This window comes from Aquila chrysaetos, chromosome 11 (genome assembly GCF_900496995.4).
Source record: "Aquila chrysaetos chrysaetos chromosome 11, bAquChr1.4, whole genome shotgun sequence".
NCBI lineage: Eukaryota > Metazoa > Chordata > Aves > Accipitriformes > Accipitridae > Aquila > Aquila chrysaetos.
Genome location: NC_044014.1, coordinates 31,469,402 through 31,496,076, shown reverse-complemented (window position 1 = coordinate 31,496,076; position 26,675 = coordinate 31,469,402). Strand labels below are relative to the sequence as shown.

The 26,675-nt window shown below is 42.6% G+C and overlaps 1 protein-coding gene and 1 long non-coding RNA gene across 6 annotated transcripts in view; one reads left to right on the top strand and one right to left on the bottom strand.

Annotated features, from left to right (window-relative positions):
• The window catches only part of LOC115348403, a 58,125-nt gene extending 57,204 nt beyond the window's left edge, over nucleotides 1-921 (bottom strand). For both annotated transcript variants that reach the window (XR_003925812.1, XR_003925811.2), the window contains exon 1: nucleotides 310-921. This is a non-coding gene — a long non-coding RNA (uncharacterized LOC115348403). The remainder of the gene's footprint in view (nucleotides 1-309) is intronic.
• An 83-nt stretch (nucleotides 922-1,004) lies between these two features.
• BMPR1A (bone morphogenetic protein receptor type 1A) overlaps nucleotides 1,005-26,675 on the top strand; it is an 86,222-nt gene continuing 60,551 nt past the window's right edge. For 2 of the 4 annotated variants that reach the window (XM_030031024.2, XM_030031025.2), the window contains exon 1: nucleotides 1,006-1,317. The gene's annotated coding sequence lies outside the window, so the exon portion shown is untranslated. Of the gene's footprint in view, nucleotides 1,318-25,186; nucleotides 25,203-26,675 lie in introns of those variants that run through there. The other 2 variants (XM_030031029.2, XM_030031028.1) reach the window with 2 other exon arrangements.

The window sequence follows — 26,675 nt, the reverse complement described above, 5'->3', positions numbered from 1 at the left end:
GCAGCTCATTGCAGAACTTATAATGTATTCCAATCTAACTAACTGGCTTATTTATTTAGAGATACAGGAAATGGAAAAAAGCAAGCAAACAATTCAGTGCTTTGCAGTAGAACTCTATCCCTCACGCGGCACTGCAACGTCAACCTCTTCAAAACAACTATTTTTCCACAAAGCTAAACGGCCCATTTGAGGCCCTCATTTTTCCCCGTGCTACTGCCACCATTGCCCGCTCGTCGCCCACCCCAACTCACACACAGGTCCCCTTTAATTCACATCAAAGCTGCCACGGTAATCCTCCACCCCACCTACTCTGTGAATCCTGGCAGCTTGTCCATTTTCCACGGCACCAACTCCACCAGCATCTGGATGGAGCTTCCCGGCCCTGCAGCCGTGCCCAGCCTCAGTCGCTTCTCACGTCTCGACCCCCTCCGCTCGGCCAGCAGTGCCTCCGCGACACCTTCCCGGCCTTTCCGAGAGGGGCTCCCCCACCCTCTGCACCGGGAGAGCCCTTCTGGGCGGCGGGGCAAGGCAACGCCTCGGTCCCGGGGCTGGGGGCGGGGAGCCTAGCGACAAGCTCGCTCAGGCGGCGGCTGGCTGCGGCCTGCGCTCCCGCCCGCGGAGGGACTACGGGGGAGGAAAAGCAGGCCCGGCTAGTTCCTCCCGGCCAACTTTTTCCCGGGGTGCCCCGCCAGCCCTCCCGCCCACGGCACGTGTTGATGGAAGGGCGGCGGAGGCGGCCGCCGGGGGGGCGACCGGGCCGCGGCCCCCCCCCCAACCCCCCGCCCGGCCGCTCTGAGGGGCGGCCGCCGCCGCCCCGCGCCAACGGCCGCCGCGCGCCCCCCGCCGCGAGGGAGGAGGGGGTGGGGGGAGCGCGCCCGGCACCCCCGCGGGGCGAGGCGGGCCGCGCGAGGACGCCCGCCGGCCGCTCTTGCCGCGGCGGGCGGCGGCGGCGGCTGCCGCTGCTGCGCGCGCTCGCGCGCGCTCCCGCCTCCCCCTCAGCCCCCGCCGTGCGCGCGGCCGCAGCCGGCGGCTGCAGTGATTGGAATCCGGCTCCTGCCCGCCCCGCCCCGCCCGCGCGCCGCAGGGACGGGCCGCGCCGCGCCGGGAGCGCCTGCCGGGACGGAGCCTGCGCCGAGCCCGGGCCGCGCCGTCCCGTCCCGTCCCGCCCTCCCCCGCCCGACACGCACCCGCCTTCGCCCCCGTCTCACCGGAGCCGTCGGGGCCCCGGGAACGGCCTGCGGACGCGCGGCGGGGAGCGGGCCCCCTCCCCCCTTCGCCTTCCCTCCCGCCGCGGAGGATGAGGAGCCCCCACCGCCGGTGAGTGCGGCGCCGCGCCGGGCCGGGCCGCGGGCCCCGGGCCGTACGTGCGTGCGGCTGAGGAGCGCCGGGGCGCCCCGGGCAGCGCCGCGCTGCGCCGCCGCACCCTCCCTCCCCCGGCCCGGGCGGGCGCGGGGCGCTCGGCGGAGCTGTCTCTGCCCGCCGTCGGGCGTCCCTCCCCCGGCGGTGCCCGCGCCCCCTCCCGCCCCCGGGCTTGCTCTCCGCGGCCCGGCCCCGGGCAGCGCCGTCGAACGCGGACAGCCGCTGCGGCTTCCCCCGTCCGGCGGCGGTTCTCCCGCCCCGGCCTTTCTCCTCCGGGGGGCCGGGGACGCGCCCGCCGCCCTGCCCCGCCGCGCCGCCGCGCTGGGGGCGCCGCCCCGCCGCTCCCCGGCCCGGGGCCGCCGGCGGGGGTCGGGCGGCGGCCCGCGGGAGGCTGGGCGGCCGCCGCGCCGGCGCAGGGGCTCCTCGGGGCCGACGGTTTCCTGCGTGGGCACGGGGGCCGGCGGCACGGCGCTGGCGGGGCCGGGCGGCCTGGCAGCCCGCGTTGCCTTCTCTCGCCGTGCGCTCCCCCGCCCCCCCGCCCCGCGTCTGCGCCCCCGGTGTTGTAATGCCGGGCTCGGTGCCGAGCGGCCCCGGCCGGAGCGAGCGGCAGCGCCCGTCGCGGGAGAAGGGTGCGAGGAAGAAGGTGCTTCGCCTTCCTTTTGTGCGAGCTTTAGACAAAGCTGCGCGCCGGCTTGCCGAATCCGTTGCCGTTTAGCGATGTGAAATAAAGACTTGGCTGAAGAGAAAAATCAGCCCACGTCATCGCACGTACCTTGGTAGTAAAAGATCGCACTGTTGAGTACCGATTAAGTAGGATGTTTTTTCGTAACTGATTACAAACTCGGTTGAAGAGGGTTTAAAAACGTGAATGGCTCTTTACCACCCTTCAATCAACCACCCTCTGAGTTGGGTAAAATTAAGAGCGAATTCAGCAGCGGGGAATGGTGGTGGTAAGCTGTGGTGTTTCCATTCAGCAGTTGCCTGTCATTTTCTGTCGAAAGTTGCGTGATGATTCCTCCGGGTGTAAATCGGTTGCGGCTCCAATTTACGTTTTTTTGTTCTCTGTTGGACAGGTAATTATTTTTGAGTCCTTTTATCAAATTAGTGTCCTAGAGATTGTTCAGGCCTGTTATCTGTAGGAATAGAGAAGCTCCCTTTGTAGACAAGGAAGATGACTCTGCTGGATTGAAAAAGTTGCCTGGTTTGTAGTAGAACCTAGTCTTGGAATAAAAAAGTTAACGTGAGAGCAATTTATATTCAGATGCTTTATCCAGTCCATAGGGAGAAATACCCCATGTCATGGCATTTGTAGCAGTCTGGATAAAATTCTTGCTGGCAACGTATTTGTCCTTTGTTCTTGTACTTTTGCTCCTTTTGTAACTTCTTAGGTTATTCACCACGTTTCATCTGTTATGTGAGTGTGTGTGTATTTTGTATATATTTATATAGAGACATACAACCTGGTAGGCTTTGCGTTCTAGTCTGAAATTTTGTGGAGGATCTTCTCGCACAGCTGCAAGATTCAGCTTCCAGTCCTCAGTATGTCTTGCTGGCTGCTCCGTTCCAGGGACAATAAATGTATGTGGCTGGATCTGATTTTTTTGGTTGTTTGGTTTTGTTGTTAATTGTGAAGTAATTTAGGTTTGAAAGGGACCTCTGGATGTTATCTGGTCCAGCCCCTGCTCAAATTAGAGAAGAAAGCCATTGGTAAATTGCAAGCCTGAAATAGCATGTTACTTGGAATTCACTGATCAAATATGTGCTTACTGAAACAGTATGTAGCTAGAGCGTAGGGTTTCTTAAAGTCAATGTATGGGACCCAAATCCTAATGTTTTTGATGCAGCCCTGCAAGATCCTCGCAGTGAGAACTGTGTGCTTTGTTATGAGAATTGAAAATACTGAATATGGTAGAGTGTGTAAATGATACATGTGTTTTTTTCTGGATACCAAGATTCAGGAATTGAGTATCTAAAGTGTAAGTGATGTAACCAAAGTAATTAACTTTATTCTTTATAGTAGTTGGTGTATTTATTGAACTCCTCCAAGTCAGAGCTAACAAAATTTTGATCATGTTTGGGATTGAATATGGTGCTTGTTCAGATGTGCAGTAAACAACGTCTGCTAACTTCTTTCGAAATGGACATGTGTTTGCCATAGAAGAGCGTTGCTGTTGTATGAAATGTCATGGAGTGTTGCACTGCAAAGAGAAAAGGATTTTGAAGGAGCAATAGGTAGCTTTGTCTACTTCCCAGAGTCCTGAAAGGCAGGCTATTGATAGATAAATTGATTTTTTGAAAATTTATTTATTATCTTTTTTTTTTCCTTGGTTTTAAAATTAGGAATGATGATAACGTTTTATTTGTTCTCCAAGAAACAACATACAGATTCTGTGGCTGTGTAATACTAAAAAAAAGTAGGGAAAGACTTGCTAAATATTCACTAAATTATGTTTTCATAATGAGAAATCAGTGCAGGCTATATTCATATTTTAAAAGAAAAAAGTGTTTTGGAAATAGTGATATTAAATAATTCTGAATTAATGGGATCTCTCTTAACTTGTGCATCAGTGACTGTAACTAAGAACTCTACAGCTTTCCAAGGCATAGCAGGGCACAAACATGTAGATAGGAGGATCTGAGTACATCCCCTTTGCAGAAGGGATCAAAGAACAGATATTAGTGCTTGCACTAATTTTGGTATAGCCAGGCTTTCCAAGAGAAACAAACCCGCCTTCTCCAAAGCCCTTAAAAGCAAACAAACCAGAGCAAAAAAACACCCCTCCTTTTCTTTTTTTGTTCATCGTTGTGGATGGTACTTTTATGAGGACAGTGTCTCTTTCCACGAGCAGGTAAAGGTCTGACACATGGAGCTGCAGTAACTTCTTTGGTAAATTGCTGAAAAGCCTAGATGGATGAAGGAGACCACACAGTATGTGGCAGGGAATGTGTTACAAATGTGTATGTTTCTCCCTTGCTTATGTCAAGTATCAGTTGAAGATCTGTCCTTTCTATCTGGATATATGGGAAAGCATCTGGTATTTCTCGGTTCCTCAGTAAAAAGAGGGCATATTTTCAGTGCCTGGGATTTTCTTCACTTACCTTATGGTCCTTTGTAAATAAATGACAGAAGGAACTCGGTAATTTAAAGATATATCATGTCAGAGTTGTTGTACGTGGGCGCAGATGGAGTACCGAGAGCCTTGTTTCACTTGCTAATATTCCCAAAATGCAGGACTTGGGGGCGGGCGCAGACTGCGTGTGCTCCCTGGCCTGACAGCAAACTTTTCCTTTCGCTGCTGCTGATTTAGTGGTTCCACTTTTTCCTTTCTTGGACAAGATCTGCAGAACCCTCTGCAGTTGCCCCACCACGCTCGTGCTGATGGTCCCCAGTCGCAATGATGTCTTCCGTGCCTTCCATGATGATTAGTGCTTTAAAGGGAAAGCAGGGAATTTCTTTCTGCTTGGTTTTCTTGCAATCCTTTAGAAGTTGCTGTGAAGTTTGTTGAGGGTTTGATATTCTCAGACATAAAGTAGTTTTACTTACACCCAAAAATGTTTAAAACTGAAAACAAATGTAAAATTTAACCTGCTGTATTGTGTCCTGTAAAAATAACATGGAGACCGGAATATAGGTGATCCTTGAAATTGGGCAAAAAGTTGAAGTAGTCACCTCATTTGTCTTCATTGTACAGAAAACATTTTAGTATTCTGAATGCTCTTATTGAGAAGATGTACAGAATAGCCATTTTGTGAGGGATTCAGTCCAGAAACATCTGCTCAGTACTTTGTGCTCTGGGTATGTAATCCTCAGGAGGTTTAGTTTGATACAAACAAATAGCTGGCCCACCGCTGACCAGGCAATCAAGTAGGGGACAAGGTGTCAACTTGCCAGAATGGTCTTCGTTGTGAATTGGCTTCCCAGCACCTGAGCAGCTGTGTTTACAGAGCATATTAAGTGTATTTTATGCTCACTCTCCCCCAAAAGCAAAACAAAGCAATTATTCCACTAGTCTCCAATATATCTTTAATACATATTTCAAAATTCATTACAGTAGGTTTATGACACTGAAGCATTTTAGGTCATTGTCTATTTGATATATTGAGAAGACAGAGAACTTCATTCATGTTGTGGCAGTGATGAGATGCATGAGTTTCTGGTTATGACCCCATTGTTTCAGCTGTACACAAATGGTGTGAAGAATATGGTTATTCTATTTCAGATTTATAATCCAGACAGTTTTCTTTCTTGCCATGTTTCTAATGGGTGTGTTGTAGTTGTCTTCCCATTTCACTTGAATTCTGTGCATTTCAGTTAGGTTTACTGTTTTGTGAGGGTCTGGTTAATAAAATTCAAAATAAGTATTAAAGTAGGAAAATAAACTCTAGTTCATGATTGTGATAATATTGATAGATTATATATGCATGATGAAAGGAGAAGCAACAGCAAAGCCATATTTAAGGTCCAGTGTGTTACCACCTCAGAATTTCTGCAGTGACGTCTATTGTTACAGTGAAAGTGATTGGCTTGATGGAGCTCTTCCTGCGAGTCATCAGCCCAGTCTGCTACCTGTACCGAATTCACTGGTGGTTGTGCCCATTGGCAGGGGGAAAGTGTTCTGAGTAGCATGAAGGTTATGAACTTTATTGAAATGTTTTAAAAGGTTCTGGTGAGACAAAGTCTGTGTAGTCGTAGTTCATAGAGTGCATACCTGCAGCATGTGGCTGAATGCTCCGGTGCTCATTTTTTCCCCAGAATAGAATTTCCCAAAATACAGAGGAAAATATAGTAGGTTTAAGTGTAGTTTTAGTATGTGACGAGTTGGCTGTGCGTTGAAAGGGGAAAAAATCAGTATTACTAACTCAGCTCTGCAGTACTGTAGCTTAATTTGCATCATATGTTGTAAGAGCAGCAATGCTTTTTACAAAAATTTGAAATCACTTAAATTTTCTCAGTGTCTCCTCAGATGATTGCTTTACATGATGGCTTCAGTCAACTTTATTAGCATAAAATGTGGAAGCAACTAGCAATTCTTTGTTTCTGCATTCCCTCAGTTCACCATCTTAAAGAGAAAACTGTCAATCTCACTGTGTTTTGGCCGATCAAAATACAAGCAGATGTAGCAGGGATAAGCCGGAGAAATATCAAAGACAGTCTCAGAAGAACGTACCAGCATATAGACCTGGTTCATGGAAGCGATTTCCTTTTCACTGCTGCAGCTGTTGAAATGGTCTAAATTTTGCTTTTCTCTTGTCTTTATAGTGTTAATTATTAACAACTTTTTCTTCATTTGGAAAAAAAACCTTAAAATGTTCATAGGCCGCCTCACTTCCTCTGTGAGAGCCTGATCCCAAACTTGACTGGAAATCAGTGGGCAGAGCCTAAATGGCTTCTGGAGGGCCAAAGTCGTCAGAGATTTCACTCCTGCAGAGGATTAATACTCTGCTCATGAAAGATTCGTTGTGCAAATGAGTACATCGTATGCTCAGAGTCAGAATTTCAGGGATATAAAAGCGGTGAATAAGCTCAGATATATTTTTTTTAAATTAATCATTCTTTTTGCTCTTCTTTGTTCAGTTGGAAGTTCACAGTGCAGTGGTGATGCAGAGGCATAGGCACTGTCCCATGTGGTTGTGCAGGGGTATAGAGGGTTTGAAAAGGAGTCATGAACGGACAAGTTGTGAGGAATTGTTCAGTGGGAAGAATGGATACTGGAAATAGGAAATACTGCATCATCCCCTTGTTCCCTATGCCCTAGAATTTGGAGAGTAGTATGAGAACAAGAGCACCTTATCGGAAGAAGACAGAGTGAACTCAGTGACTGGAAATATGAATGAGAAAACCAGAACGCTGTGTAAAGCGTGCTCCTCCATGCTGCATATCCTTCTTTGTGGAAGAAAAATTTATCTTTTACAGAATGCCTTGGAGAAGGTTTCAGAAACCCTTCTTTACCCTTCTCTGTGTTGTCCGAGGGACAAGTCTTGCAGTTGTCAGACACTGGTTTGGACAGCTGAGAGTTAATTACAAGATGGGATTGGGACAGGGCACAGGAAGGCACCGCCAGCTAATGAGATGCAGCCATTCTTCTTAGACTCAACACCCAAAACATGGACTATCTCCTGTTCAGGTTATTGAAGGGATTTTAGCAATAATCAAAAATTCAGTAGTGGTACTGAGTGTTAAGTGGAAACGTCTCTGATGACAGAGGATATGGGAAGTTTTATTAGGAATTTTATTTGTATTGCTTTAAAGTATTTTTTAAAACTTGTTTTGAATGTCTCCTTGCTCGGAGACAAAGCAAACAATAAATCTCACAGAAGAGTAAGTGCTTTTTTGGTTTTATGTATTGATGTATTTTTCTAATTTTCTCTTCTATATTTACTAGTTCACAACCATTTAATGTTTATTTGTGAAAATTTTCTGTAAGAGTATTCTGTAGGGTATGCCATTCATTAGGATTGAAGATTGTGCCCTTCCTCGCCCAAGCAAATTATTATTGTGAGCTTAAAATGAAAATAAAAATTTGATGGGTTTTGCAGCCCATCTGTCACGTTTGCTGAGCTGAATCAGTGATCCTACTAGTGATAATTCTTCTTTAAAACTCAATAGTGTGGACCGAAGTTTAAGACAGACAGTATTGTATGCCCTAGTCTTCTACTTTGGTTAGTTGAACGGAATATTTTTTTAACAATGCAAACTCCATTTAATTTTTTTTTTCTACTACTTTTGCATTAGTCGATTCTTTACTGAATTGATTTAAGTTGACAGCCACTGATACTGGTTTACACTAATCTTTATATGTTTTGTAAAGCTCTTTTGGTACATGGTGAGTTAATTGGGTTTTTTAAGCTTACAACTGTAATTAATTTAATACGACTCTAAAAAGAAAGAATCAAAACCTGGAACATTGTCTTACTCAGAAGTGAGGGCAGAGGGCTCTGGTGAAGTGTAGGAACATTCCCATATAGCTGATATTCTTCAGTTTCCTGCTCTTAAAATTTCATGGAAGGAATGCAGTTAGAGACTCGCCAATTTGGGTTAAACCAGGAACTGCGAAATAAAACCCGACCCAGACAGGACAGTTTTTATTCAAACCCAAGCCTCCGTTGAACTGTCTGTTTTTGTTCCGCCCCTGGCCCTGCTTCACTCCCCCACCTCTCTTCAAATTCACAAGTTTTTAAATGTAGAGATGTTTCTAATTTAGAAAATTATTTTGGCATAATGAACTAAAACAGAAAGAAGGGAACTAAACTGAGGGAGGTCAAAAACCAGATGGAAATAGAAAATCTGAAAACATCTAGTAAAAAAAAAATCACCCTTGAAATAATGGAATCTAAATGCTGAAATTATACATCTGCTCGGCAGCTGTGCATTCCTTAGCCAGAGGTTCTGCTGCAGAAATGGCATTAGTCAACTTTTTCTCAAAGTTTCAAATGCTATTGTATAATATTTACATCTCTCTAATACTTTCGGTAATAGTCTTAGGAACCTGGGGTGGGGGGAAGAATAGAGGTGGAAGGAAGAGCGGGTGAGCTGATGTAAGAATTTCCTTCTTTGTCCTTAAGCATCTGTAGCACGTACAGTTGTTTGCTGCAATGAAATTCCGTGATTTTCTTTCCTAGTGGTTCTTTATGAGTATCTTTAATTCCTGCTGACTTAATTTCAGAGGTGAGGTTGGTTACAGGAAAAATAACCAAATAAAAATACATGAAACGAGGGTGCACTAGTGAGAAAAGAATGTTACAAATGAAGAAACCTGCTTCAAGTGCTTTGCTCCCAACAACGGCCAGCAGCATTTCTCCAGAGGAAAGCACAAGACAGTCTGCAGCAGACAACTGTGGAATTACACCACTCTGTGGAAGCTTCTTCCTATATCCGAATAACCAGGAGCTAGTTGAGACTGTAATGCACATTAAATACTTTTAAGTATATATCCACAGCATGTTTTTATACAGTATCTTAAAATGTTAAACCATTTTAGTTAGAAAAGCGTCTCTAAGCTGTTAAGCAAAATGTGTAATTTTACATTTCCCTTTGTGTTCTTTTATTCTTTGTACTGTTTTGATGATGTTGGTGTTCATCAGAGTTACCTGTTGGTACTGAGATTTACATACATTAGAGCAGGTCTTTGAGTAGGAGTTGGTTTGAATGCTGATGTAAAGGGTGATTTAGTGTAAAAGCCTATGATGGTTTTTGCGCTGTAAAAAGATAACAACCAAGGTGACTCTCGCTTCAAAGAATTTTAGCCAAAGTTTTAAAGTTGGAGGTTATGTAAGATAAATGTCATGGTTTTCAGAAATGTTGAATACCGTTTTCAAAGTGTATATGTTTTTGGAAGAAGTAATTGTTTACAGGAAGTTTTTTTTACTCTGTGTACTTGGAACAACTGAAGGTAAAATAATTCTCCTTCAGGTTAATTTCAGTGAGAAGAGAATCTGTGGGTGTGCAGCCAGGTACAGGTGGTAGGGTCTCCTGAGGATTTGAAAGAGCAGAAATGGGGCTTGGGGCAGAGTGGTGGGTGGGCTCAGTTAACAGGGAGTGTGGAGGAGCAGCATCATGGTGAGAAAGGCTTGCTGGATTTGAGCCCTGGAGTGCATCTGAGAGGGCGAGGAGGGTAGAGTTGGGACTTATCCTTCACCAGAACCCTCCTCTAACAGGGTTCCTTACCTGCAGGTAGGAGCGACAGAACTGTGTATCTCCTTTCTCTTTATATAACTGCATAGCACCTCTTTCCATATCTATCCATACGTTTCCTTTCCGCAAGTAGTTATCATTCCATTGTCGTTACTGAATTTTCCCTCCAGCATTGGTGACTTTGTCATCGTATGAAATGGGGTTTCAGGCTATTAAAGTGTAGGCAGTATGAAGTTTCCCTCCGCACAGACTAAGTTTAATACTCTATTTATTTGGATTTCACTCTGTTTGCCATAGGTTGTGGAAAAGACTGGGCACAAATGGGAGAAATCGCAGGTCTGTGTGCAGTCGCATGGCCGCAGTCTTGTTGAGATCAGAGATGTGGTGGGACAGCTGACATGGCTGGAGTGCTGTGAGGACTGGTTATGGGCTCTCCAGGAAGGACAGGCTGGGATGGTGAGGGGTGCAGGGTGTTGTGGTTTGGAGTTGGTTTTGGTTTTGTGAGAGCGCCGTGGGAACTCATTGAGCTCTGCCTTTTGGGTGGATGAAGAGTCAGCTGAGAGCTTATGGGTCAGGATTAGCAGCAGGTCAGCACGGGTGAGGTTGGTGGGTGTCTGATAGCTTTCTGCGATGAAATGAAATGACTAGCTCAGTGAATGAGTGGAGAGCAGCGGATACTGTTTATCTTGACTTCCGTAAGGCTTTTCACAGTGTCTCTTGTAACATCCTCATCAACAAACTGATGGAAGTACAGACTAGACAAATCGGACAGTGAGATAGATTGAAAACTGGATGAGCTACCAGGTTCAAAGAGTTGGGATCAGTGGCATGAAGTCCAGCTGGAGACCAGTCATTAGCAGTGTGCCCCAGGGGTTGATGCTGGGTTCCAGTGCGGTGCGACATCTTCATAAATGACCCGGATGATGGGACGGAGTGTACCCTCAGTAAGTTTGTAGGCGATACAGAACTGGGAGGAGTGTTTGGTAGGCCAGGTGGTTGTGCAGTGGCTCAGAGGGACCTGGATGGACTGGAGAAGTGAGTAGAGAGGAACCTCGTGAAGCTCGGCAAAGGGAAATGCAAAGCCCTGCGCCTGGGGAGCAATAACCCCATGTACTGGTGCAGACTGGGGACTGACTGCCTGGAAAGCAGCTTTGCAGAAAAGGACCCGGGGGGTCATACTGGACAACAAGTTGAACATGAGCCAGCAAACGCGCCTGTGCGGCAAAGCAAGCCAGCAGTCTCCTGGGCTGTCTTAGGGAGGGTGGGCAGGTTGAGGGAGGTGGTGATGGCCTTCAGCTCAGCACTGGTGAGACACATCTGGAAGGCCCTGGCTAGTTCTGGGCTCCCAGGAAGAAATCGGCACGTACCCCGTGGCAGGTGCTAACAGCCTCGCTGGAAGCAAGTGACGGGGCTTGTTCTGTTCTGTGTGTTTGGAAGTAGTTTGGAAAGGGGAGTGGATGGTGAGGTGGTGAAACTTGTAGCTGATACAGGTGGTGTGAACTGGCTCTAGCAGTACTGAATGCCTGGATGATAAAATATCAGATGAGGTACAGTAAGTGCAATGTAATTGAATTCAGACAGAGGAGAAACAGAATTAGGCTCTAAATTAGATATTAACACTTGGGGAGATCTTGGATAGTTTTCCAAACAGCTGTTTGCTGTGACGCTCCAATTTTAGATCACACCTATCTGCTTATGGTGTTTAAAACTTTTTTTTCCCCTCTGTCTTTCTTACCTTTGGCTGTGCGTTTCCACTGTCACTTCTATATTTGTGTAATTGTGGCTGGGTGGAAGGTTGGATTTGTTCGCTAATCTGGCTGAAAACTAACCCTATAAAACACCCTGGGTTTTCAGTAGTTCCAGCTCACTGTGATACCATATGAGGAGTAAGGGGAGAGGAGGGGCAGCACTTCTTTCTTGCAAATAACACAGTCTCCAATAAATTTAAGCTAATTTTGAAGCAACATTGTATAGAGTAATTATAAGGTTTTTTTAAAAAGATGTGCTTATGCAGCTGTACACGTTCCTTATATATGGACATACATGTTATGTAGTTCTGGTAACACAATTTCAACAATCCCATTAAAACTAGAAAGTAATTTGTTTTTGGTTTTGTTTTGTTTTGTTTTTTTCCCCCAGCAGTACAAATGGGATGCAGTACTAAATAGACTTGGGCTTCTTGTGTCAGGGATGGAGAAACAGCAGAGAGGGGAAATGGTGATGGTAATCTGTCAAACATTAAATGAAATTAAGAAACCGATAGGAAGTAATTTTTGGCCACTTTTTTTTTTTTCTCCAGGTTATAAGGGAATGGCAGGTTACAAGCACAGTAAAATGTGGTGTTTCTTTCCTTCTTCACAGTGAATACTTTAGTTGAAGAGTCGCTGCAAGAATATGTGGCTGGGGATGGGAGCACTATGCAGGCTTGCGATCACACAGATTTGTTGAAAGATGTGTCTGACGATGGCAACAGCACAGTCACTTGTGTCCAGTTGTTGGTCAGGAACTACACGGGCTTCTGGATGGAGCAAGGGAGGACTCTGTTCTTCCTTCTTTCCCAACTGGTCTTGATAGCAGGCGGTGTCACAGAGTGCTTGGCTAGACATCTGCTACAGTGCAGTAGGCTAATTCATATGCTTTTTATCACACCCACATGCACCCGGGCACGTCAGCTCCTCTGCTGTTACATTCAGTAGTGTCTGTAACGCCTACAGCTTTTTTTTATGTTGCACTGGCATCTAGCTGCCTTCATTGACACATTTCTTGGGTTTGGTTTAATGATATTGCCATCAAACATGAAGTAACATGTTTTCAGTGTCTACCTTATCTTGGATATTTTCTGTTCAGGTACTTTATTTTGCTTAGTGTGGAAAGACTGATAACATAGTTTCCTGAGGACTAGAGCAGTGTAGCCAGGTAGACTTCCATTGATGTCTGTAATGAAAATCTGCTAGATGAATAACTAACTAGCAGATGAAGAGGGCAGTTCTGTGCTACAGATAAGCAAGCCTAGCAGCCGGGTACACTCGAAGGGCCAGTTCTACTCCCTATTAACGCCACTCTTCTATGTCCTTGCCCTTTCCTTTACAGCAGCACTGGCTGGCACTCCTCTGATGCTGTAGGAATTTAAACTGGCTGAATGCCGATTACCTTTTTTTTTTTAATTTTTTTTTTTTTTTTTATAGGCTTCACTTCTTGCCAGTCTAGCTGCGGTTGTGGGGGCAGACGAAGTGCCAGTGTTGGCGTACAGAACAAGAGTGTCCCTTCCAGACGCAGCTTAGTTGTAGTGTAGCATGCTGGTGGGTAAGGCTGTCGTTTGTGAGTGTTACTGGTTTTGGAACACTTTTTTTCATTAGCTTGAATAATAGTGATCCTGTGTAACTTCTTAGTGTATATTGAGTATATGCTCCCTTCCCAAAGCAAAAATGGGTTGAGCAGAAGCTTTACGTTCCCACCCCCACAATCCTCTTTGCTCTTCTCCTTTTGCAGTTGTGTCCTTTGTTTTGTAGTTTTGTTAAGTGTTTCTGTCCTCTGATATAGTATGTAAAGTTTTGGATTTTGGCAAATTCCTAATACCTAAAACTTCAAAGACAAGCTGCATGTATCAGCAGGCTTGAAGATTAGATGTCTGGTAAGATTATGGAGTAGATGTCACACTGTTTCGGTTTCAAAGGTCTTGAGCTGTGTTAATGTCCCCAGAGGTGAAGGATGTTATGATCAGAAGTGTTCAGTAAACTTGTTATGCCTGATAAGGGGGAAGTCAATATGCACATACTGTCCAGCCAGTGAGACATGTTGTTTGGCACTAGAGGGATGTGGGAGGGAAAGGGAGAGAGAGCTGTGGTTAGAGGAATATGCATGTGAGTGGGGAAATAGATATATTGCAAAGGACAGGGAGAGTGAAATCATACAGTATATGGGGAGAGAGCTGGGGCAAGTACATTGGAAAAAGATATAGACCAAAATAGAACATAAATCTGTAGGAAACCAGGCCTTCCCAGGTCTGTTGCTCGTAGTGCAATTTGTTTGATGTGTGATGACTTTTTTTTTTTGGGGGGGGGGGGGTTTTATCTCCTTCCTGAATGAAGAGGAAAGTTTGAGATGAAAGAATCATTTGAGGTATAAGAACCAGAATTACCATAGGTGTTTGTTTGGCATCACTGCCAGGGCAGAAGGGATCAATTCAGCTAATTTTTTTCTTCTGTTTTCCTCAAGTAACCTAGGCTTTAGTAGAACAGAGAGAAGGCACAATAAAATCTTTATATAGCAGGGACAGATATAACAATGTGTATACTATTCCCAAATCCAAGGAGTTTTACAGAGTTGGTCAAGAGGAGCTTAAAGTGAAATAGCACTTAGCAAGTGAAATGTGGATGCTTCTTTCTATGTACTACACGAACTGGCTCATGGCTATGAATGGGGAAATATATCTGAGATTTAAATACAGTTTTTTAAAATGTATTTTTCAAACAACTGCTGCAGTTGAAGCAGAAGACTAGCTTTTTGACAATGGACATAATGGAATTAAATGCCATGTTAACAGTGCAGTTGGTATGAGCGAATAATCTAAAAATACAGTGTTGAAATGTCTGACAAGGTCATAGGAGTACCGATGCAGCCACATGTTTATATATTAGTATGTATGCAGTCCACACTCCTCCACCTACTGAACCCATTGTACTGTAACAGAAAACAGAGTCTGCATAAACTGCTTGTTGAAAATTCACTTGTTTTTGAAAATGCTGCATTTGCCAAATGCTACTCTTTTGCACTGAATTTTCTTTTCAGTGGGAAGCATTATCATCTGGAACTTGTGCTTTTGGAAGGTATATTAGGGAATACTTTATCCTCATGCAAACAAATTTGCCAATACTGTTGAGTTTTTAATTTTAATTTAGAATGCAAGTTTCTAAAAGTATACTTTAAAAATAACTTCATTTAAAACAGTAATTTTGATACATTTTTCAGAAGATTGTTTCTCTGCTCTTGAAAGCAGTAACCCATACGCATAGCTTGATTTGGTTAGATCGCGGAGTTCAGTTATAGCTCAGTGGGACTGCTTGTGCACAGTTATGTTAGAGATGTTTAAAGTGGCACTGGCTATAACAGTAGTGTTCAGTCACATTTCTCATATGAAATGAAGTGTGTTCAGAAGGACAGTTAGTTTAGAATGACACCTGCCAGGCTCTGTATTGCTCATGCACCCAAGAGTAGTACAATTAAAAGAAGTTAGAGGACATTTTCCATTTCAGTACTCCTTTTTAACAGTACTTTATGTAATCTATTTTGTGTCTCTTCTCAGATAATCATTGTTTCACTGTGTATGTATTTTTCTGTGATATGTGGTCTGTAGCTTTCAAAGAAGGTTGTGATTGTGAAAACGTTAAAATGTTATAAACAGGTATATTTCCTGACACTACTTTTCATTTGTTATTGTTAATTTCCATTGCTGATGTGAGTTTAGGGTTGTTGGGTTTTTTAGTTGGGTTTGGTTTGGTTTCTTTGTTGTTGGGGTGTTTTTTTTTCCCCCCTCCAGTGACTGGTTGTAATCTTTGCTGGCATGAAACTTGTGCTGAACTGAGAGGTACTAAAGGCATTTGTGAATGTCCTCATAAAACATCACAGTCTTGTTTTCTATCTGCTCTTTTGGAAGACAGTTCATTAGCAGAGAATCCTCAGTAAAATATGTATACATTCTTCTCTTTTTAGCGCAGTGGGTTTGACCCCTGTTGAAGCCTTTGGGATTACTTTATATTTTTAGGGCTGTCTTAATTTTCTTTATATATAGTGCTTGTGTGAAATATTCCAATAATAGGTCTTCAGACCAAAACATGACCTGTGGGAGTGAGGGGGAAGTTTATGTTAAAAAAAAGACACAACAAAGTACAACTACAGGGAGGATACTAAGGGTGGAACTGTTATATAGGCCTTCTAAAAGAGAATCAACACTAATAACTTCTTGCAAGCTATTTAATAGCTGTCAGGTAATCATGGTGTTTTGAGCTTCAATTTTAATGTGTAAACATACTTGCTTTTCTACTTCTAACCAACAATTTGAATAAATTTTATTCCAACTGAGTAAGCATTATTAAATATATTTTAAAAGAAAAATAAGTGATGATTTGTTAGAATATATGGAGCATTTTCTGTTACCTTGAGGTTAATAGAGAAATGCTGAGTAAAACAGAAAATACTGTCAGTTAGAAATTGTGGTCCTACTTTGAATTTTGGTTATCCGATACAAATTATAAATTGGAAATAAATGATCTAGAAATAAATTCTGTAGATGAGTAACAGATAAGAGAGGTTCCTTTGGGGAAAGATTTAAAAGATTTAGAGTTTTGCATTATCTAAAAGACGAAATGTATCGTATATGATCTATACAAGCAAAATGACTGTATTTTGCCTTCTGTAAAATAACAAGAGCTCTTGCAAATATAAGTCAATATTTGCAGTAAATAAAAATATTTGTTTAAAGTGCTCATATTCTGTAAGTAAAAAGGCATCTGAGTAGGGTTTTTGTTATGATACATAACAAAAAAACCAACCTGGCATTTACTTTGTCTAGAATATAAGGGTAAAGTAGCCAGCTGTTAGCGCTTCTGATCCTTGACCTGCAATAACCAAGGTTAAGAAATGTTCATAGGTTTTTTGTAAATGTGTTAGTATATTTATAAGGGTGATTATTTTAATCATCGTGCCTACTCTAGGGTTTGTTTCCCCCCCCCGCCCCCGATTTAAAGTCTTTTGGAAGTCCCCATCATAGTTGTGTTTGACATTCCTCACTAGATTCTGGGGTTTTAGCATGAGAACACTGCTTCGGTTCACTATCTCTCAACATTTAGAGTTTGTTCCCATTTTGTAGTTGGGAACCAATACAGGAGCAACTGTGTGAGTGAGGGATCCTATATCTAAAGATCCCTCAGCTCTGAATTTCTGTTTTTTACTTCTTAAATATATTTAAAAATCTAGGCCCCAAACTTGATGACAGTGAAGAGTTTCTGGAAGCCTTTGTTGCTGGTGAGATGTTTTTTATGTGAACAGAGGGATTGTACAGATCCAGCGTACGCTGGCCAAAGGTCTCCTCTTGGTAGAGTTGCAGAAGAATTGCCACCCTTACCAGTGTTTTGCAGTGTCATATTTATTTAAGCCAACAAAAGTATAAACCACCTCCTATGGAAATCATACAAGAGAAAGTCAGCGTGAGCTCCTGGTTGCCACGCTGATGCCCTGAAGACTTGCACCTTCCCAAGATACCTTGAGGGCTTTTTTTCTGTTCGATAGATAGATAGATAGAATAGCTTTGGTAGTGTGTTTCATGAGTAAAATTACTACTGCTGGAAAAATGTTTTTCAAGTTATTCTTTCTCTCTTCTTACACTGTGCTATCACTAGGATGATTGCTAACTTTGTTTTTTCAAGTCTTTGTCTCTTATCTAGTAGGTTAATAGTATCTTAGTAATTTCAGTACATTCAGAATGGTAAAAATCTTGGCTATTTTGTTTACAGCAAAGTACTTAGTTATTTGGAATCGCAACAGCCTTTTTTCATGCTACAGGAAATATTATCTTTTAGAGAACATAGAAGGGGACAGTTTGTGTATCTGTAAGATCAGCTCATGTGGCTTCTTGAGGGCTAACTTTATTGTTGTTACATCTGTGCATGTATGGTAATTGACCTGAGAGTGTAGACGTTGCAGTGTCCTTGTACCCTAAAATAAACTATATGTGTCTAGTTTGAAAAATGAGGTGAATTCATAACAAAGTTGTCCTTTTCATTTGGGTTTATGGAACGGTGTTCCGATTTACGTCCTTTCTTGGTGTACGCGAATGTTTCGGTTCTGAGATGGAAGGCTTTTGAGATGAAGAGGAGCCATTCCTCCTGATTCCTTGCTCCTGAGTAAGATCTGTTCGTTTCCGAGGCTAGTGAGAGTCAGGTGAATTTCGAGTCGGGGTAGAGAAGAACTGAACAAGTGAGACCTTCATGGCGGAACTGAGAAGCGGTTGTTCCCGGAGCCTGTGGCTGGCAGCACGCCGGGCGGCGGGGGAGCAGCCGGGCACGGCGGCTCGGACTGACGGCCCCGGCCGGGCGGGGGGGGCAGCTCCCGCGCCTTGCCTGCGGGAAGACACGCCGAACAAAAAATAAAGGGTTTTCTTGCCTATTTCAGGAGAGGACGCGAGCAGCTCTCCTGCCCGCCCGGCAGCGCCGAGATGCCATTTTAAGAGGTTAAATGACTTTCCGAAAGCTGCGGTGCGGGAGGAGGGGCGGGCGGAGATCGGGTTACCGGCTCCGCATTCCAGCGCCGGGGCCGGGCCCGGGCCCGTCCCCGTCCCCGCTGGCCCTGGCCCTGCCCCGGCCCCGCTCGGCTGGGCGAGACCCGGGGAGGTTCTCTTTAAAGGGGCCTGGGAAAGGGAGCGCAGCTCTCCCTCCTCCTCCTCCTCAAGCGCCTTTCGCGGCCGCGCCGTCCTGGGGCCCTTCTTACCGGTGCGGGCACTCTAGATGTGAGGAGGAGACCGTCTCGTCTAAGGGCCGTTCGTTTTCGAGGATTTCGGGGTTTGGGGTTGGCTCCGAGTAAGCACAAGAACTTGTTAGGAGAGAACTGAAGTATTTTTAGGTATCAGAAATCCTTGTGGCTGTGTTTAATTTTGCTTAGCTGCCAGCGGTGTTTATAAGGACTTTCTGGAAACAGATTATTGTGCTTAAAATACTTCTTTGAGAGCTAGAAAGTTAATTCTCCGATGCATTTATTGCCTTCTCGTTTTTCAAGTTGTTACCTATATTTACACTATTATGTAAATTCTAGGTAAATATTTACTTTTCCCATGGAGATGTAGGTTTCCGCATTTCGCTTGTTTTCCCATCTCTTCCCGTGGATACAAAAAAGCAATTTGAAGTAAGAGCGTGTAATTTCCACTTAATGTTTGCACTGCAGTAGTACTCAAGTTGTTCCTTGGCAGAACAATGGTTGTGTACTTAGTGCACACCTTTTAAAGCTTTCACCATTTAAAAAAAAAAAGTGCAGGAGAATATTATTAAGGCTTTTTATAATAGAAATGTGTTTGTATTTAACGTTTCAAGTTGACTTCTGAACAGAACGCTCTGTGGAGTATTTATTGTAGTTGTTACAGTGCAAAGATACAGTGACATCAGCTTGTATCTACTCTTCCTGTAGGGTCATCAACACGCCTTGTGTACTTCTCTGAGGCTGCATAAATGTTTTCAAGTAAAAGAAACTAAGGAGGCAGTCTTAATTTGAAACTCTGACCACGTTGTGTTGTGGTTTTTGGTGAGTTCCCCCACCCCTTAATTCAGGTTGTAAATCATTCTGCCAGTCAGGTGGCCGTAACTGTAGAGGTTTTTTTCCTCTACCTTCAGTATGATATCACAAAAATGAGATAAATAATGACTCTAGATTTCCTTCAAGAGCTAAGTACAGCTTTGTTCATAGGAAGGCTCAGCAAGGGCATGGGATACCACATTTACTGGAGCCTAAATGGTGAATACTGTATACCAAGTGCTGTGAAATGTACAAAGGAAATCAACTGCAAAAATATCTTCTCTAGCCACTGGTTGGAGTTGTACTATTTGTAAAATAATATGAAGCTGTTAGATCATGGGATTTTTCTTCATGGCATGTAACCTCTTTGTAGCAAAAGAGGTAAAATGATCCTGGTTGTGGTTAGCAATGCAGCTCTCTTGTCAAAGGAATTCTTTTTATTCACCTCCCTCCTCCCACAAATAAAAGCAATCACCCACTGAAATGGGGAGTCCTATGTCAAAATTCTGTGGCTGTTTCAGTTAGAATGAAGCACGGGCAGAGAGTATCTTGTTCTGATGAAAATTCTTTCTGAGAGTTGCTGCTGCTTCATCCCTGAGTTCCCCCAAACCAAAGGGATCAAACTGATTCTTTCTGTTTTACTGCAGGGAGTCTTTTGTATCTTTACCTCTCCTAGCAGAAGTGTCTCTGGTACAGGTTGGGGAATTTTTCTTCTCCTCAGCCTGAACATGAGAAGTCTAGTCTCAATTGGCTACTGTCCACTCCACAAGTTTAACATCTGAACATAAACTTTTTGGGAAGATTTGGTTTACCCTAAGGTCAATAAAATTTGACCTTAAGAGCAAAAATGAAAATGGATGCTGTATCTCATTTTCTTGGTAAGACTATATATAGTAAAAATAAATGACTTGATCACCTCATGTGCTCTTTAGCCAATTTCTTCTGTTTTCTCAACTTACTGTCTCCCATGCTGTATTTCAAAATGTATGTAGTACTGGTTAAAAAAATACATTTATTCCCCAAAAGCAGTATGCAGTGGATGCAGCTGCTGTTGAGAATATATAAAGGTAACTGACATTAAAAAAAACCCACCTTTTTGGTTTTGTTCCAGTGTGTACATCTATAATGCGTTTCAGTGCAGTTCAGAGTTTCGTCATTTTCAAACTGAGATTTCAGTGTGTATCATGCCTAGAAGTGAGAAAAGAACTATAAATGCACATATAATGTATTTTACTTGGGTACTTGTGCCAGTTCAGAAACTTCAAGCAGTCTAACTGTGATGGTGAAGCTCCTGTGCAGAGATCCAGGGTAGATGAATAGATGCAGAGCTCCGGGTAAAATTGTTGTCACCAACACCCAACTTCTGCCTTAGTTGAAATAGAGTGTAGCTGCTGCAGTCACGCTGTTAAGTTAGCAGCGAACATATCTGAGTAACATTGCTTCTGCCCACGCATGCTTACCTTGCAAAATGTTTGCATAGATCTTCATAAAAACACTTCCCTTAATCTGCCGTGGCAAGCAACAAAATTATTTTGGCACTAGAATAACATGGTATTTGAGCTAACAACCTTGCAAGTGGAGGATATGCTGTGTGTTTCTAGTGTTACTTTTGCTGTAAAACTCCCTCAGTTATTTGTTCACCTATCTGATAGGGCAGTGAGATAATGGCTGGTTCTGCGCCTTTCACTTCTTTTGTTATATTCCATGTAGCAATTGTGGTGACCAGGTTAAGTCATTTCATTGTCCTGATCTGTCAGAAATCCAACCTATTGAAAAACAAAACCGAACAAAAAATCCCAATGCCAAAACTATCACATCAGTTATTTGAGGAACCTCATCCTTTGGTTACATGGGGTACTAGCTCTGGTCTGCAACTGCGGGGAGAATAGTGGGATTGAGACTAAACCTTTTGGTTTTGGCTCGCTGTCCTGCTGAATTAGAACAGAAATCATAGCCAGCAGGCTGCAGGCTCAGTCTTCCAGGGCTGGGTCCCCCAGTACAGAAGAGAGACTGATGATTGCGTGGCCTGCAGCAGAGGGGCTGCTAAACACCAGGTGTGTTTGTTCAGCCTGCAGAAGGCTGAGAAATGATCTGTTTGTTGTCTTCAGCTACCTGATGGGTTTTAGAGAAGGTGGAGCTAGAGTCTTCCCAGGAGCGTATGTTGAAAGGATGATAAATTAGTGGTTACAAGTTACAGCAAGGTAATTTCTTACTGGATTAAAAAAAAAGAATGGTGAGGTACTGGGGCATGTTGCTGAGAGAGGCTGTAGAACTGCCACTCTTGGATGTGTTCAAGATATTACTGGAGAAAGTCCTGAGCAACTTAACCTAACTTTGAATTTGGCTTTGTGTTGGGCAGCAGCTTTGACTAAGTGACTTCTAGAGGTCTCTTCCAACCTCTGTGAGTTGTTAAGGTTCTATCTGACATCAGCTTGGATATGTGGGGTTGCCTGTTCATGTGAAGTGGTCACCTTGTCTTCCTCCGGAGCTCTGACAGTTTGTCTCCCATCTGATTTCTAACCCAGTCTAATGGGTTGCTTGGTTGGTCCTTTTTAATTAGCATCATTTTACTCAACTGAGTTAGTGAATGGAGTACAGAGCTAAAAATTACTTGACCTGGTTCAACACTAGTCATGTTAGTTTATCTGGCTGCAGTGGTTAAATTTGATTTGTATTGTGCACCAGGGGTTAAAATGAAAACTGGAACTTCAGTGTATAGTTTGCAAGTGTACCACCATCTTCCTTTTGTTTCACAGTTGAGGGAAGAACTCAGCTAATAGATGTGGCACTGAGTGATGGCCCCTTTTTTAGAGTCAGATTGGTGGGCTTTTCTAGTAGATCTTTCTTTAAAAGGACACTTCACAGGATTTTTTTTTTTTTTTTTTCAATTCACTTCTATAATTAGTTACTTATAGTTGAGGTTTGTTTATTTCTGATGGCCTGCATTCTATACTTTCTAAAGGTCTAGGTTGCGGCATGAAGAACTATGTGGACTATCCTTTCTGTTTATCCCCCATTTGTGGTAGTGTTCTATTCCCTGATTTAAGTCCATCTTTATACAGAAAACTGAGGCAGGAGAGCTGCCACATGGCTTAGTGCTACAGGCTATCTGAAAATCTCAATCTGAATATTTTGTCAGTGGGAGCTATTGGGTGGATGCCTAGCGTTTTTGTTGGGTTTGGGGTTTTTTTTGGTTTGGTTCTTTTTTTTTTTTTTTCTTTTTTTTTGTCTGACCACTTAGTTGTCTAAATAGATTTGGGCTCGTATTTTGTTTTAAACCTTAGCATTTGTATTGGCAAAAGTAACTGAATGCAGTCTTGTGCTACAGCAGTTACTACGTACGTTTTTTTAAAATTATGGGTGTTTGTGACCTGGGAAAGATAACATAATAAGAAGGATGTTAAATGGTGTTTGTTTCTAAGAGCATATTTGAAACAATGGAAAGACTTTAAAAAATGTTGAAGTTCTGAAGTGTTTCTTCTGTCAGTGTTAGATTTGGCAGTGGTTCACAAACATGAGAAACAATTTGCCAGCAAAGGAGTAACTCTTAACGTACTTCTTGTGAGTCCCATGATTTTTCTGCAAATGTTAAAATCTTATTGTAGGACTTAGAAGGGGGGAGTTTACTTCAAAGTGAACTAGAGGTAGTTTTCTTCCTTCCTTTTGTGAGGTAGGATATGAAATGGCTATAGGTTGAACTGTTGGCCTGTAAGCAGTGATTTTTATATAGATATAACCTAAAACTGACAGCAAATTGTTTTCAGCATAAGTTGATGCACGTCAGGTTTTCAAACTCAAGAAAGGACAATGGTATTGTTTCTGTAATAATATATAATAAAGTCTGACAGGTTTTGAATTGGTGTTCTGCCTATCTGCAAGTCTTGCACAAGTAAATCATTACATTCTTTTTCCAGTTGGACTTTTCTTGGCTATGTTATCTAACGTGAATGTTATCACTCCACTCGACAGAATGCTTTTTGTTTTAAATTTTTAAATCAAATTGTTAAACCACGTTGGAACTTGGTGGAGGACCAGAAATCTTAAGGCAGATTACTAAACTAGAGAAAATTTCCCAAATACTAAAGGCAAAAATCTTTTTCACCCGTTCTTTGTATATTTTCCAAATATCAGCTGTGTACTGGCATTAAGTAAGATCTCTTAGCCTATTCTCTTGTTACTACTTCTTTCAATTTTGACTGTTTGAAAATGACAGTTTCTTTACTGCACATACATAAATGTATGAAGATAATTTCAAAGGACCAGTGTTAGCTTGCAAGTCATGTTTACTTTTAAGCCCGAAACCACAATATTCATAGAATAGTTTGGGTTGACAGGGACCTCCAAAGCTCATCTAGTCCAACCGCCCTGCAATGAGCAGGGACATCTTCAACTAGATCAGGTTGCTCAGAGCCCCGTCCAACCTGAGCTGGAATGTTTCCAGGGATGGGGCACCTACCACCTCTCTGGGCAACCTGTTCCAGTGTTTCACCACAGTCATCGTAAAAAATTTCTTCCTTACATCTAGTCTGAATCTACCCTCTTTTAGTTTAAAATCATTACCCCTTGTCCTATTGCAACAGGCCCTGCTAAAAAGTTTGTCCCCACGTTCCTTTGTTTACGTTGTGCATTGATAGCAATTGTGCAAGCGTTACTTCTTTTCTATAGCCTGTTTTTTTCCCCCAAACATCATTAGAAGGTGGAAGTACAAGCATTTAGTATCTTTCTTGGCTTTCATTTAGAACTGTGCATTTGATGTTTTCCTCTTTGTTATTGTTTTTAATTAAAATTTATTGCAACATCAATAAGAAATAGAATGGATCTGTGAACTGGAAAGCTTTCTCAAATATGGCTGTAGTTTTATCAAAGAAAACTCAAGAAACTGTCAGGCAAATACAACTATTTTTTCATTAGGTTGGATTTTTTTTTGTTTTGTTGTGTTTTCCTCGGGCTTTAAAAACCAGTCTATTTCCTTGGAATTCTTTGGAATTTGGGGCTTTCTTCCTTGTCTTTTGGTTTGGGGGTTGGTTTTTTTTTTTGTGTGTGTGTGTGTATCATTTAAATTTGAATGATCAATTTAAATATTATTACTGTCAGAAAGTAGAGGTGCTCCTGCAGAAGATTAGCTAATGAAGGAAGTGAAAATTTTTCCTCCCCTGATACATTCTTTGTAATAACTGTATTTGAATACTTTCTCATATAAAAAGTTGATTATGTTTTAGTAGCACATAAACTGAATAGCATCAGAGGAAGCCTTTTTAAGGAGGATAAAATAAAGAAAATAAGATAAATGTAATAAAGATAAGACCAGATTATAGGCAACTTCCCATTATAATTGTTGTGTAGTGTTTCTTGGTGCTGCAGTAGCAGAAATCATGAATTCAGTAGTTCCTAGATTCTCCATAAACAATTCACTGTTGCTGACAGTGGCTTGGAAAGCTCTTTATCTGCTTTTCAGTGGTAGCTGCGTATCCTGGTGGTGCCATATAATTGCTGTTTCACACGATTATTTGTCCTAAAAACATCAGGACAGTCTAAAGCACTAAACGGGCTTTTCTGTTCAATGCTGTATCCTGTCATGCTTTTAAGCAAAAAGAAGCCCTTGTAGCTGGTCAAAATCCATCCAACTTTAGATACAAAGTTAGAGCTTACGCTGTGAAAACTTCATTTACAACCACATGAAAGCAAGAGCAGTTAACTAAAGAGTGTAAGAATTGTAAAAACCTAAAAATATTATTTTTAAAAAAAATGTAGAAAATATTTTAAAAAATAATCCAGGTGCTGAAAGACCTGTAGAAAAATAATGTACTATTACTGTGCAATAATGGAAAAAGTTGTTTGTCATTACTAGATGTGCAGTAGATAACTTGCTTTTTCAGATGCTGCTCTGTAGAGTCAGTGCACCTGAAGCAGCATGGCAGGGCTGAGGAGCTTTGGGGTGAGTACTTCCCTCACTGTACAGCTAGGTTGAATTCTGGAGTATTCTAGCTTCTGTCTGGAGAGGAGCAGTAGCTAAAACAAAGCTGTTCTCTCTCCACATTGTTTTCTTACCTCTTTCATTATCCTAAAGAGTCTCCTTCCTCTTCATCCCATTCAAAGTATAAATATTTTCAGTTATTTAAGATGCCTTTCTGTATACATTGCTGATAAACTTTTGTTTTTGACCTTTGAAGCTGATGGAGGGTAAAATCTTGTTCTTCTTCCTCCTGTTGATATACTTTTGAAAGTCTCATCTATCAGCTGGAGCAGAAGGGTATATATCGCTTCATGCTGCTACTGTTTTTCCTCTATTTGGTGTAAGATACTCTGTATCTTTAAGAGTATCTTGATCATGCAGTTTTCAAATGATTTTTTTTTTTTCTTCTCTTTTTTTCCCTCCTGGCAGCAGGTGGTAGGGTTCTGAATCTCCTTTTCAGTTTGTCAATTCTAGGATCAAGTTACAAGCAGTGTGGTAAGAATTACATATCCAAACTGCTGCTGTTTTTTCAGTATCTAAGAATGTTCCCCTTGAGATAACTTACAAATATTTTGCTGCTTTTAACAAGGAGGAACTACGAGCAGGTCTCAGGTTATTTAACAAAAGAAAACACCCCACACACAACCAGCCAAGAAGACCCCACCTCCCCTAAACCAGTTTGCTGGACTGTGCATAGAAGAACTGATACTGTCATTGTACAAATTGCAATGCATTAGGTTCTGTTGACAAAGAGATAAACCTTTTCCCTGAGCGAGCATGTAGACAGGGAAAGCTCACAAGCTCTTCATTCATCAGAAGAATTCTTGAATGCTTGAATCTTTAAGCTTTTTGAGCTGTATCTTGAAGAATATGTATTGGGGGGATTTCCCCCTCTCCCTCCCAAGTTGGCTCAGGAAACACAAAATAACCTGAGGCTGTTTTATGCCTTTGCAAGCCTTGGCAAGAGTTAGCAGTCCTAGTCAAGGACACTATTAGGAGTTTTTGTTTTGGGTCATGCATATCTGTGTCCCACGTCATCATTGTTTCCTCCTTATGTTCCCCACTCCCTTCTCCGATTTTAGGAAAGGCCAGGACCCGTGTAGTCTCATCTACATGGGGTTTTGGTGGTTTGACAGTCTAAAACTCATTTAATCAGATCACTGAATTAACATATAACTTTCTAGTTTATTAGAGACAGATATCCTGTATTTTAATGAACTTCACAATTTCTGGGTCTCACCTGACTTCCAGACATACATGCATAAGCAATATATATTACAACATCTTGAGCTCACCTTTTCTTGGGTTTCCTGCAACTTCAGACTTTTTCTTTCTGTTGTTCCTACCTCAGATACTCTTTTTCTTTCTAAATAAAGACGAGTTAGGTTATGGAGATGCTTATATTACACTAGTGGCAGGCATCTGCTCTAGTGACTGCCAGAATATGATTGCATG